A 15,278-nucleotide genomic window follows, 5' to 3' on the forward strand; every position below is an offset into this window, starting at 1 on the left:
AAAGCACATCTTGCAACGCAAGGAAAACAACAATATAAAATTAAAAGTACAAGGACCTATCTAAAACAAACATTATAGGAGTAAAAAACTAATAGAACCTTTGCTTAATTACCATATGCACATGACATCAATAAATTATTAACTCCCAAAGCACCAAAAATTCGACTCTGTATTTCACACCAGATCCCTCCACCGGCCGGTGCATCAAATCTTGCACCATATTTGGTGAAAAAGGGTAATAATTTTATACTATGTTTTAATTTTGTACTTATACTAAGTATTTAACTAATTATTTTAAGCACAGATCATGAGTACTATAATGCAACCACTAAAACTTTGAAATTCCCATTTAAGATTTTGAAGAACATTATGTGATATGAGTATGGCAAAATGTTCATCCTATTGAATCTATCAAAATAGATATAGCTTTTGGTTCTTTTTAATCAGGGCATGGAACGATTAAATTGCACTAATTGAAAGGTTGTGTACTTGAATCCAAATATAAATTGGATTTAAGATTAATTAAAATCACAAATAAAATTTTTTTTACAATAAAAACCAATGGAGTTGTTTTAACGATCGATAATTTTTCCAAACTCGATTTGAAGCTTCACTATTCCACAATCTTACAAATACTACAAACAAATTAAATCGAATCTTTAAAAAAAATTTAATTTTCCCGATTTAATCGAGCCAATCTTTCGTATATATATTTTGACGTGATTACCTTTGTAAATGTACCAAATGATGAAGTAATACACTCTCCGTCTCATTATAAGTGAGACCTATTCCTTTTTAGATCGTCTCGACTAAAAAGAAAAAAAAAGGATTGGATTTTTTGAGTTTTCGCCGCCCCTATAAATGCAGTCCCTTTATTGTATGTGATATAGCATATACTAATGTCTGGCCTAAAACGGATATAACATCAATTAATTTGCCTTTCAAGCGTTGCAGCGTCACTTCAACATTATATTGAGCTTTGAAGTTTGAACCCCTCGCCTTTAAAGATTCAGTTTCATTGCGTAATGGGGTACTATTACTCCGTATTCAAATTGAGGTAATTAAATCCAAACCAAACGAATTAAAACCATGATCACTTTCAGTCAACCATGATCACTTTCAGTCAACTTCCACCCGATTATTCAGGAAATTAAATTGACGATTATTTTAAAGATTAGTAGTACATGGTTACAAATAAACTTAAATCAACCTAGTAAATCACTATTCATTTTAAGTCAAACTTTGAAAGAGAATGATCTAGGCTTCTAGCTAAAACAAATGTAAAAGTCTCACGTCCAGCTTAAAACAATTAAGCAGTGCATGTATAATCTTCAATCACAATTATTTTCTTGACCGAGTCAAGTATCAAAATAAATTCTTATCAGGAGTATAATATACTATGGTATACGTTAAACTACCGTAATTCTAGTAAGACAATAATTACGTCACTCTATCAATATGGTAAGATGAATTCAAACTTCAACATCATATTTCAGTGTTTAATGATCATTTATAATTTGAAAAGATACCATTTCTGTAATCTACTTATTTTTTCACATAACAAAAGGAAATTCTATATACTATAGTATAAAATATGGAAATCGTATCCTAAATCAAAAAATTATTCCACTATTTTTATATTTTACTTATTGTTTTGATTTTTTTATTTGAGTAATTAATTAAATATTCTAACACTTATACTTCAAGGGTAGATCCGTCGTTTAATAACCGAGGAGTCCCCTAAGGGTGTCTCCAATGGCGGACGTCCCGCGCTCCTCGCCGACGTCCGACCGGACGTCCGCTCGTATGGGTGGGAAGGGCGCCCACGCCCGTCCCGAGTGCCCGTCGGATGGCCTGCTCTTCGCCCCGACGTCCTACTCGATCGCCCGCCGTGGCGTGGGTAGGACGTCCCAGGGTGTCTCCGGTGGCGCCCTCCCACTAGGACTTCCCACAAAACCGCATGTCACGTCATCACTAGCCCCTCCCATTCCACGCCACATCACTAGCCCTTCCCTATCGCACTAGACTTCCCACTAGGACTTCCCGCAATAAAATTAATTCACAATTTAAAATTAAAATTTATGGAATTAAAATTCGACACGAATACGAACGGGGAAATGCGAATATTTCATTAAAAAAAAACATACATCATTCGTAAAAAAAAAAATTACATAGTAGATAGAAAAAAAACAACCACATCAACGTCCACCCCTCCGCATCCAAACCTCTGCGATGATATCCTCCTGAAGTAGAATATGGGCATCTCTTTGCCGCATGTCGGCAAATGCGCGCAACCGCTCAACCTCTCCATGAGGTACCCCCATGTTCACATTCGCACCGGCCACGCCGTGGCTTGACCGACACCGTATCATCTTCGTTGGTCCACCGAGCGGTTCGTCCCCTTCACTTTCGACAATCATGTTGTGCAAAATGATACATGCGTACATGATGTCGCCGATGTCGGGAATATACCACCGCCGTGCCGGGACCCCTCACCATCCCCCATCGACTCGAGCACACCAAATGCGTGCTCAACATCCTTGCGCTCGTCTCCCGACGGGTCGCAAAGTAGACTTCTTGGTTCGACCGCATGCTTGATCGTCTTCACAAACACGCCGCTGGGTATATCTCATCCGCCAAATAGTATCCCATATTATGCTGTTGCCGTTGGCGATGAAACCGATGGCGGGACCAACACCATTGCACCGATCGTTGAACAGGGGCGACGACCGGAGGACGTTGATGTCGTTGTTCGACCCGGCGACTCCAAAATAAGCATGCCATATCCACAACCGTAGTCGCCTGCCTTCAAGGATCATCGGGGGATGCTTGCTTTGAAGCTGTGTATCCCCTTCCAGCGACGGCGCTCCTCCACTCCACTCCCAATGCATACCTATGCCGCCCAACATCCCGTGGAACCCGTGCACCGACCCGTGCATATTTATCGCCGCGGCGCTTCGGGCCGGACGACGAAGATACCGATCCCGAATATCGATCTAACGCCGCGCAAAATTCGCAGACACTGACGGCCGAAGACTCGCAATGTGGAGGTACTCGTCGAACATGTCGGCCGGCCTCCGACGTGCGCCGTCGATTGCGGCAAAGGCACTTCGTATTGCCGTGTGTCCGGTTTGCCACCCGTATCCTCCCGATCCTGAAAACTCGTATCTTCTCTCTAAAGCACCCACCATATGCATAAACAGAGGACGATACATCCTAAAACGTCCGGAATAAGGCCTCCAAACGCTGTTGGGAGCAAAGTAGTCCTCATACAACCGAATATGTGCAAAGAATGTGGTCACGGGGTACATGACGTCGGCGATGGATCGGCCGAGGTACCGTCGCGCCGTCCTCGGAGCAATCGATCAATCGCCTCTGACGAGATCCATTCATCATCACTATCACTATCACTAGCGCCCGCCACTACCACTGCACGACTACTCGCCATTAGATATAATTGAAAAAGAGGTAGAGAGAGAACTTCATCAACACAAGTGGTGATTTAAATGAAGTTTGAGTTCTATTTATGAGTTTTTTTTTTAAAAAAAATAATAATTAAAAAATGCGGACGTCCGACCGGACGTCCCACCCGCATAGCTGGGGACGTCCGTCGGACATCGGTGCAGGGGCGAGGCCATCCGACGGGCACTCGGACCGGGACGTCCGCCGGTGGACGGTGGAGAAAACACCACTCTGCAAAATAATGCTCACTGTTCACTACTGCAGCCGCTGGATTAAACAATCGACGACAGGAGGCACGCAGATTTGACTATAGGGGCAGATCTGTCATTTAAATACTCTGACCGCCGGTCACGTGATTATATTTAACCGAGGGGCCGGCCTAGTTTCGGGCAGCGAAACTTGCCGTCTCTATCTACCCGCCTCCTCCGCCGGTTACCAAAACTCATTAATATATTTCCCTCATTTTACAGTTTTACACTTAAATAATACACTCATTCACAACTCATACTATATCTAAAAGGAAAGAGAGAGATTCCTGTTCTCCTTGAAGATTTAACTATTCTGGAGGTCTGCAATTAATACTTTCACCATTTTCCCGTTGTTGCGGCGGCCACAGTTCTTTCTTCTCCTGCTAATTACTCTCATCTGCCTACTCATTTTAGGTATTCATTGCAGTTTCATCGCACAGCATTTCGAATCGGCTCCGGAATAGATCGAAAGTCGAACTTCGCGAGGTGAATGGTAGTGAATGCGTGAGATCTTTATGCAATTGTACTTAATTCTTCCGTGCATTTGTTAGTTCGTACTCTCTTTTTGTGGCATTTTGCTGCTGTTTTGCATTTTTGTGTTTTGAATTTTATGTGCTGGATCGCTGTTCTAACTAGGAATCGTTAGTTTCCAAATGCCAGCAATTTTCGTTGTTTGATTTGTTGCTTTAGCTTTTGGCTTGGTGTGGTTTTTGTAGTTCGAATTCGAGCGATCTGCTAATTTCGATTGATCTCTGGTGACATACTGAATCGTTTTCTTTTGTTTTGTTCCTGAGTAGCCTTCGTCCTTAGTAATTACGTATCCTGTGGCTGAAGCCTGAGTTTTCTCGATCTAGTAATTTGCTGTCTGTAGCTAGATGGTGCTGTTACTGATTTGAAGATGATATAGTAAAACTTAAGAGTTGGTAATCTGCTCCCTTAATCTTCTGGAAATTTTGGGATAATCATTAAGTGTAGTAAAACAGGTTCACAGAAATTCTAGTTTTGAGACCTGTGTTTATCATAGTGATTAGTTTGCCAGATAATGAATTGTGTATATTCAATTCCTCAGCCTTTTGAACTTTGATATGCAACTTTTTTTTCAATAATTTTTAATTAGACTCTGTTGTGCTTAACTGGTGATAAAGCAGGGGCGGTTGGGATTGATAAAATTTTTAAAAAACTGAAGACATAATCTAAAATGAACTTCCCCAAATTTTCCCTAGCCTCTTTTTTTGTCATTGCATTTGGTACTGCCAGTGAGCCCCTAGAAAAACTTACTTTGGAATTACTCCTAGATGCGAAAGTGATTCATTCTGAACTCGGCAAGCAGTGGTTTGCTTTACACATTGCTTAATAATTATGTATATTTCCCCCTTTTTGTCCCTTCTGTCATTACTGGTTTGCAATAAATTACCTGGTATAAAATGCAAAACTCTTCAGTTATAACTTTGGCTTGCCTACTTTTGACATAAAACCTATGTATTTCTTATGTATAATTTTCTAAAAACTCCATTGAATTCTTCTGATGTTGCTTCAGGCTCCCCATAATGTCTGAAATAGCTGTCAGAGATAATAATGTCCCCGAGTCTCAAAAAGATAAATGGGGGGTTTGGGGGTAATGGGCTTGGGTGAAATCCCCAGGTTGAAGGTGTGAGAAAAAACAATGAAGAAAGGCAAAGGAAAGGGATGGCTACAGTGGTTGGCACTTCCTTTAAAAGATTGACGAAACAGACAATTCTAACCCTGATAACAAGTATAGAAGTAGAGTACATTATCCGAGGACTTGAAAGACGTAAAAGGGCGTGGATGATTGTCTAAAAGGAAAGGGTGTTTCTACAAATCTTTATAGGTTTTCACAAATTACTTTTTTTTAAAGCGGATGAGGATTTCTGAGATGTCTCAGTATCATGATTCCATCCTTGAATGAATAATGGATATGATGTAATACTTATCTTGTACTTTTTGGTTTTCCAGGCCCTCTTGTCAGGACTTGGCTCCAAAGACGGGGTTTACAGTGTGGGGCCACCCCAACAATGTTCCCGGTTGTCTATTTTTCCCAAAGGAAGCTATTGTTAATATTCTGTAAGTATTATATTCTCTTTGGTTTGGCAAAAAAAATGTTATCTCTTTTTTTAACTGTGTTTGCTATCGTGATATTTTTGACTCCTTGCTTCACACCAGGGATGAAGTCATCTCCTTCCCCCGGTAAACCCCCTAAAGAATCCAAGAAGTGCTGTCTGAAAAACTGCAATTATGACTCCCCAGACCTGTTCAAAGCATATACAGACAGCATCATTGATTTTTTTGGACCCTTTTTGGTAATATATTTTCATCGAAAATTTGAACTTGATCGATGCTTTACTCTCAACTTGTGCTTCTTGTGAACCGTCCTTTTCTGAATATAATTTCTTTACAGATTTCAATTAAAAAATTTTTTATTTCTATTTTTTAGCTTGTGCAACTTCTCCTCAAATCCTCACCCAAAACAAAAATTTTTTTTGTGAGGCAGCTGAAAAATGCATTAGTAGCCTTGACAAGATGGGTTTCTCCCGTTCTGTTGCTACCCAAGTTGCAGCCCTTACAAAATAGAAATCCTCGAATTCGAGCTAAGGCTTCTATATGTATTTCTCCAAAAGTCCCCCGGCTGGTAAGTACTCTTGGCATGGTGTTCTCTTTACTGTGTTTTTATTATTTCTCCTGTTTTTTTGTATTTCAAAATTTGACTAGTGCCTGTAAAAACTTTCCCCCCAAATCTGTAAAAATCCTTTGTGGCATCTCAATTGTCTTCATGTGGCAATTTTAAATTGATGGAAATTTAAATATTGGTATAGACAAACTGATTGTAATAGGCGCATCCCAGCTTAGTGATCGACTTCCTGAGTCCAGGGATGCAGCTCGTGCCCCGTTGCTAGGCTGCAGTCTGCATCGAAAAATCTCAAGTCCCCGAACTAACTTTCCTATGAGCAATCAAGGCCCAAAAAAAAACTGATGTACCTGAGCAGCCTGTTGTAGCATCTTGGGGATTTCTGCCAATCAAAGCTTTCGCCTTTAAGTGCTCAAGCTGTCCTTCGTGTGACCAACTCTGCTCGCGAGGAAGGCTTATATACAAAAAACTTTTATCTGGTAATATTTTCCCCCCCAAATTTTTTGGCGAGATTTGAAAAGTTTTATACTTGTATATACCATGGGTTTTAAGTGTTTGCAGAGGCAGCAGGTGAAGCACGTATTGGTGCTATAGATCCCATGATTTTACGTATTGGGAAATTTAAGACTAGCAATATTTCCTTAATGTTTTGACGTTGTGTATTGTTATTTTGTGCTTGGTTGTAAATTGTTCCGCCCGTGAGCTGAAAAATGGATCTACATTTTTTTAGCATAATTTTTTAAATCTTGAGGTGTTGAGTTTTTTCTTTGTGCAAAAAAACACGGGATGCGTGTACATTTGGCTTTTTTTGGTCGTTTTTTTCTGATGATGTTATTTACTGCGTGTTTGAATGATAGCACTATTAAATTTGGAATATAGAGGATATTTTCATTAGATAAAAGTTACTGTTTGTTGGGTTTTCGCGTTAAATTTGATGTTGTTCTTCTCTTTGCGATCTGAATATAGGGGTTAAACGTCATGAATTTTCATTATCAAGACCCCTTTTTTGTACTGGAGTTCATTATGAACTGCTACTGATAAAAGAAATTATTGATGGATTCGAAAGTGGAGAAAAAAAGTGGTGATTTGTATTATCAGAAACGAAAAATAACTAAATTATTATGAATCAAATATTAATAGACTTTTGGGTTACAGACTTATAGATGGATGAAGTGTTAGTATTTTTCAGGGGATTGGATATTGATTCTAGTTATAAGATTTTGTTTTGGGACAAGATCTTCACACTTTCCTACCGATGATCTCCTAAATCTAATAGCTTTGCATACAGTGAAGGTTCAATTTGAGTTACCCCGGAACTGGGGATTTTGGACAGATGGAGTTGAATAAATAAAAAACGAATAAGAAAAAAACCTAAGACGTTGTCGAACAAAAAAATGGCCCTTGTGGTCGGGGATTTCATTTTAGAACAATTCAGCTATAATTCAATCGAAAAGGCGTTAAATAGGAAAACCACTTTGAATTGGCACATTAGCATTGCCCACTTTATTAATGTGGACCTCATATTTAATGCCAAGGATAAGTACTCTATCCGATTTTCCTACTAATGATTAATTGTCCTTTTTCACAATTTGTTGGCTTTAATTATCATTGGAATTAGAACTATATATTGGAATTATTAAGATTCTCAATTTGATTCGCTATATATTTTAAGAAATATAAAAGAAATGAGTAAAAAAATCAGTTGAATATAAATTCTACTTGTATAAGTTAATTTTATAATAAATTAAAATAAAATGAGTTAGTAAAATAATAAAATATCATTTACAATAAAAAAATTAAATATGTAAAAAAGACCTAATCAGAAAAAATATTTATTTATTTATTTAGTAATTTTTTTAACCCCTATATATTTTTACAAAAATGAAATTATAACAGCGTGTATTTAGTAGATTGGGAAGCTCATTCAGCAAAAATATAAAAAAGTAAATAAAAAAATTTAAAACGCAAACATACTAAAATGATAAACTAGGGAAAAATTGTATTTCCCCAAAAAAAAGTGCGTTCAGTTTACTGTTTTTTTAGTAACATTTTAAATTTTATTGTCTTAAAAGTAGAGAAATACTATGTATAATCATACATATACAGAAAATTAATGTTTAAAATAAATGTCATGCTTTTAAGTTTAAATTTAAATGATACTATTATCTTCATACAATCTGAAAGATTCTTGTAAAAAAAAGCAAAAGGTATATGTACTTTTACTATTCCTATCTACCTTTGTACTAATATTTTCTTTATTGTTTTATAGAACTTTCTACAATGGACATGTCATTCTCTATCAATTATTTTGATATTGACGAATATTTCATTGTCATTCGACTCTTCTCGAATTTTACACACAATTTCATCAAATCCAATTTCAAATAAGGCCTTTCCTTTATTTCGATACTATTAAGTTTGGTGATTCGTAAGGGCATATTATGTTTTTAATCTACATTAATGTACGGAATTTTATGGATAAATATTATTTATACTTTATTTTCAATGATTATTCCTCCCGACTAATCAACAGCACTCCTCCCCCAAATTAAACCCCAAATTACTCCCTCCCAATTTGGGTAAATTAAGCATTTTTAAAATTTGGAGTTTAATGAATGAAGTATAGAGTTTAATAAATGAAATGAGATGGGGAGGAAAGAGGGGTTGTAATAAATGGTGAATATAATTTAATAAATTAAGGATTTTTAAATAGCCCTCTTTATTTTTGGTTTTTTTTTTTTGTTTTTTTTATTTTAAATATATAATCATTTTGTAATTTTATAATAAAAAGGGAATTTTAGTAAATAGGGAAATTTAAATACTCCAAAAATCACTTTTTTTAAAATTCATTTTTAAACAATGGGGGTAAATTTATCAGTATTTATAAAAATGAAATAGATGAAAGTACATTTTTTTACATACTTAGTTGTTTAACAATTGAAAAACTTAGTGAGCAATTCTTCAGATGTGGAAACAAATTCTTCTTTTTCATTAAATTCCTTCCAATTTTTACTAGTAACATTCTGAAGTGAAACTATTTTATCTGTCTTATCCCTTAATAAAAGACCATATTTGTTATTTAAAATAAACTAATTTTATTTAAAGAATTTTTTTTTTTCCCTTTAAAAAGGTGGGTTTTCTTTTCCACTAATAATACTTTAATCATTTTTTCTTTCTATCTCTCTTACTTTATTAATTTTGATTAAAATTCGTGTCGTTTCAAAAGTTGTCTAATTTTTTTTAGTATGGAGAGAGTATTTTTTACTCCAGAGAACATGGGATAAAAAAATTCAATAAAATATGATGACTAGACTTCTCAAATATGGTGGTCAAAGTCAAAGAGCTGTGTTTAGGCTTGGGTTGAATTCCAGAACTGACATTTTTTTAAATGCATTATTAGATTTTTTTCCTTTGTGCATGAATAAAATATACTCCCTCCGTCTCCCATTAGGAGTCATGGTTTGACTGGGCACGGGTTTTAAGAAATGTAAAGAAAAGTTGATTGAAAAAGTTAGTGGAATGTGGGACCAACTTTTTATATCGGCTTTATAATAAAATGTGAGTGAAGTGAGTTAGTGGAATGTGGGACCTACTACTATTTATGGTAAAAATGAAGTGTGACTCTTAATTGGGGATAGACCAAAATGGAAAAAAGTGACCTAATACGGAGACGGAGGGACAGTACTCTTACTAACATTTGGATTAATCGTCATGCAAAAATAAGAAATTCTCATAGTAATAAATTTGCAATTAAAGAGGATAATAATATAGAAAAGAGTACTTATCAAATAGGAGAATAACAATACAATTAAAACAGGTGTTAAAAAAGCAAGATACAAATCTCTGTTTTGATAAGGGAGATTCTAATGCCCATTGCCACGTTTTCTTTTCCCTGCCTTATATCAATATCAAATCAAAGCAAACATTTAAGAAGAAAAAACTTATGCATAAAACCCAAATAATTTCTCATCATACGTTACTTTAAGGAGCTAAATGGAGTAATAACTACAGTTTGTGTTAAAAAATGCACAGATACCCGCACGTATGTGTATGTGTTTGTTTACAAACATCTGAAACTGGTGCTGAGCAAATAAGACAAGGAGGGTTGCTCAGAAAGTATTAATTAATTCTGGTGTGGTGGTTTTGAACTACTTACACAACTCATCCATTATCCCACAAAATTGGACTGCTTTATTTTCTCCATCCAATTTCCACGCATTTATATGCTTGACACCTCTTAATTTTTTCAATTGGTTTCACTTTTCTTGATCTTATATAACTGAATATTCTACCGACAGCTAAGGACCTACACTAATCTCTCATAATAATATTTTATTACTGTTACACAAGTAAGTGTACTTTATATATATGTATGTAGTAGTAGTAGTATATATTTTGGAAAACCGTCTTTAACTCAATTTCCACCATCTTCTGTGTAGATTTGAGCGAGTGTTTGCTCTTCAGATTTTCCCTATTTCAAAAGTGCCCCTTTTCCTTGTAGCATTCTTGAATTGGTTTTGCAGAAACCAGATTTTAGGTGTTGATTCAGATCAGATGTTAGCTGAGAATTGACTTTCAGGTGGATTTAAGGAGGCCCGTGATGGATAACGAAGGATGTAGTGGTAAACACACACTAAAGGTGAAATCTTGAACCCAAATATTTGGAGAAAAGGCATCAACTTTGATAATTTGTTACTAGGACTATTTATTTTCCCTGTGAATTTGTTGCAGAAAGAATCTTGGCGGACAGTATTCGCATTGGCTTATCAGAGCCTGGGAGTTGTGTATGGGGATTTAAGCACATCTCCGTTGTATGTTTACAAGAGCACTTTTGCAGAGGACATTCAACACTCAGAAACCAATGAAGAATATTTGGGGTTCTATCTTTTGCGTTCTGGACACTAACCCTGGTACCACTTGTTAAATATGTGTTCATAGTGCTTAGAGCTGATGACAATGGTGAGGGTGGGACTTTTGCTCTCTACTCATTGCTATGCCGTCACGCCCGAGTGAGCACTCTGCCCAATGGGCAGCTTGCTGATGAGGATTTGTATGAATACCGGAAGGAAAATAATGAATCTTGTAACAGTGGTGTTGGTTTGAGATTGAGGTCTGCATTGGAGAAGCATAGGGTGTTGCAGATGATTTTGCTCCTTTGGCTTTACTTGGGGCTTGTATGGTGATTGGGGATGGAGTTCTTACTCCTGCGATTTCGGGTATGAGAAGGCATCTATTCCTTTGATTTTGTTATGCTGCAAAGATTAGGGAATGAATTGATTGGATATGATATGAGAATTGCTTTTGATTTGTTTGAGTATACAGTGTTTTCAGCAGTATCAGGATTGGAGCTTCTTGTTTCTAAGCATCATCACCAATGTGAGTCTTTGAACTTCCTCAAGTTTGTCTTGTTTCATGCTGGCATCGATTGTCTATAACCAATGTGTTGCTCAAACTTGATAGCTAGTTCTTCTGTTAGGTGGTAAACTGTAGTAGAATTTTTTATGATTTCGTTTTGCACACGACAGTGTAAATCAATTATTTCCCTTGCCATGTTTTAGCTCTGTCTTAAGAGTTTGTTTTCAGCTCTTCAGTTAGATGCCGAGGTTAAAAGCATGTTTGACTCTGTGAACAGTGTGAATTTGTAGAGATTGGTCAAACAAGGGTAAAAGGCATGTTATCCTTGAGGTTTTCATTGGAATCAAAAGTCATATTCCAAAATTCTTTTGATTTTCTAGAGATTATCGTTGGATTGGAATTTTTTTGTAGACGGAACCAGTACAAAAATAAGGATAATGCTGTGGGGCCTTTGTTATACCAGGACAATTTTTTTGGTCTTCATCAAAGTTAAATATATCACCATTATCTAAGTATTGACCATTCTTGGTACGCTAATGTAGAGATGCAACTCTGATTAAGACAACGTTGTTTGTTTGTGTTCGATGACCTTATGAAGCGAGATTAACTTTTTAGTACGATGCGACATCCCAAAAGTTCTAGTCTACTAGACAGTACATCCGTGGATTTGAAAATGTTAAAATACAGTATAAAGTATTAAGCCTTGTTGCAGCAAGCTAATATTTGTTGGCTCATTCATTCCGTGTTCCACGTGTAAAAACATAATGTGGAACTGAACGGTGGCCTTGTTGAAAAAGAAAAGAATGTTAGTATTTGTTTTGCTTGGATCGTCGTCTATTCTCCCTTATGTGGTTCTCTTTTAGGTATATTGTATCATTCTAGTGCACTTGTTTACTCCAGTGCTCCAAGAACTGACAAACTGGAAAAGAATTTGGATGAAAAGAGAAACTTATAGGGTAAAAGGCAGAATAAAATTGCTCTGGAACTTTGAACATTTATCTCATATGAGATGTATTATGCAAGTGATTTAAGATATTATGCAAAGGTGACATACTGTTAAATTTGTATGTTCCTGCAGATATAGAAGTTCCAGTTGTTTGCATGATTCTGGTGTTCCTATTTTCTTTGCAACATTTTGGGACCCACCGGATCGGTTTTTATTCGGACCAGTTGTTATAACTTGGCTGTTGTGCATCAGTTCCATTGGGATCTACAATATTTTCCACTGGAATCCCCATGTTTACCAGGCACTCTCTCCTTATTACATGTATAAGTTCTTGAAGAAGACACAGGGTCAAGGCTGGATGTCGTTGGGCGGGATCTTGCTATGTATAACAGGTATTAAGAGCTCACGATTTTGTAGTTTCATTTCCTCCTCGAAACCAATATCTAAATGCAGTTACACGTTCAGGTTCGGAAGCCATGTATGCTGATCTTGGTCACTTTTCCCAGTTGTCCATCAAGGTAAATTCGAACTGGGTGGTTTTCTTTAGTCGATTGCAAAATATGTGTCATGTTAGCAAAGATGAAAAATATCGCTATTCCTGCCTCGTTGCAGATGGCGTTTAGCTTTGTGGTCTACCCATCTTTGGTCTTGGCTTATATGGGACAAGCGGCTTATCTTTCAACGCATCACATAATCGAGAGCGACTACCCCATTGGGTTCTATGTTTCAGTCCCTGGTATACGATATTCCTCATCGTTCCATCTCAACTTGAGCTATGTAAGCGTGGTGTTGGGGCTCTTATATATAGCTATTTATGGTGCAGAAAAGCTGCGTTGGCCGGTGCTTGCGATTGCTATACTCGCAGCTGTGGTTGGAAGCCAAGGCATGATAACCGGGACCTTTTCCATCATCAAGCAATGCAGCGCTTTCGGTTGCTTCCCGAAGGTCAAGATAATCCCACATCCTCTAAGATATTCGGCCGGATTTACATCCCAGAAATCAACTGGACTCTGATGCTGCTTTTGCTTGGCTGTTACAATCGGCTTTAGGAACACAAAGCACATCAGCAATGCATCGGGTAATGTTCACAACCGATAAATACTCGATCACCAGTCGAATATGTTAGCGTGTAACGTTCTGTTTCGTATAACAGGTCTGGCAGTGATAACCGTTATGTTGGTGACAACATGCCTTATGTCTCTTGTGATCATAATCTGCTGGAACAGAAGCGCCCTTCTCGCCATCGCTTTCACGCTCTTCTTCGGCTCCATTGAAACGCTCTACTTCTCGGCTGCGCTGATCAAGTTCCTCGAAGGCGCTTGGGTCCCCATCGCCTTGTCTTTCGTCTTCCTCATTGCCATGTCCATCTGGCATTACGGCACACGGAAAAAGTACGAGTTCGACGTACAGAACAAAGTCTCCCTCAACTGGCTCCTCAGCGCCGGCCCCGAACTCGGCGTTGTCCGAGTCCGGGGCATCGGCCTCATCCACACGGAACTCGTGTCCGGGATTCCGGCCATCTTATCCCATTTCGTCGCCAACCTCCCGGCTTTCCACCAGGTTTTGGTCTTCTTGTGCATCAAGTACGTCCCGGTGCCCCACGTTCGACCGAGGAGAGGTTCCTCGTTGGGAGAGTCGGCCCAGGAGTACGAGTGTACCGGTGCATAGCCCGCTACGGATACCACGACGCCCTCTTGGATGACGCTGCGTTCGAAGAGGATCTGGTTTGCACGATAGCCGATTTCATCCGGTCGGAATGGAGCCATCATAATAAGCATTCCGAGGACGGGTTCGAGAGCAACGAAGATGACGGTCGTGGGAGACCCTCGTCGTTTAGCGTTGGGGACGACAGTGAGGATGCGGAGGTTCCGATGAAGAGGGTGGGGTTTGTGGTGCCGGAGATAGACAAAGGGGGAGGCAGAGGTGGAGGAGCTGATGGAGGCGAGGGAGGCGGGGATGGCGTTTATACTCGGGCACTGCCACGTGAAGCGAAGGCGGGTTCGGGTTTAATGAAGAGGATAGCCATTGATGTGGGGTATGATTTCTTGAGAAGGAACTCGAGGAGCCTACATATATGAAGAGCTTTCCTTGTGCATCAACGTTGGAGGTGGGAATGATTTACCATGTATGATACTTGGTGCTAAGCACTCGTGTAAATAGTGAATCATCACAACCCAAAGTAACTCTTGTTTCTCTTGGATTCAAATCTAAAATAATAACACGTTTTTAAAGCTTTAGAGGGTTAAAAATTATGTATATAAACATTAAACTTTAGGAGTAGTATTTTTCAATTTTGTGCGGTCACAAAACAATTTAGCGTATACTACATCATAATTACTGTAAACACGTATGGTTCCTAGGGCTTATAGCACCTTAATTCAAAATTAACACCAAATCTTCACTCTTAGATTTTAAAATGAGTGGATGAGATTAAATCTTACGAATCTCAATAAATAGTAGACAAAATATCAACAAAAGGATAATATCGTCATTATGTTATCGTATGATAATTTTTGTGAATGTTTTTTATAGACTAAAGTCTCTTTTTGGTCCATAACATATGACGATTTTTTGATTTTGGTCCAGAACATTATCTTTTGAATTATTTGGTCCATCACAAATA

The 15,278-nt window shown here is 37.9% G+C and overlaps 1 pseudogene; it reads left to right on the top strand.

Annotated features, from left to right (window-relative positions):
* The first annotated feature begins 10,499 nt into the window (after positions 1–10,499).
* Positions 10,500–14,886, top strand: LOC125198880 (annotated as a pseudogene).
* The last annotated feature ends 392 nt before the right edge of the window (positions 14,887–15,278 follow it).

This window comes from Salvia hispanica, unplaced genomic scaffold, assembly GCF_023119035.1.
Source record: "Salvia hispanica cultivar TCC Black 2014 unplaced genomic scaffold, UniMelb_Shisp_WGS_1.0 HiC_scaffold_31, whole genome shotgun sequence".
Taxonomy (NCBI): domain Eukaryota; kingdom Viridiplantae; phylum Streptophyta; class Magnoliopsida; order Lamiales; family Lamiaceae; genus Salvia; species Salvia hispanica.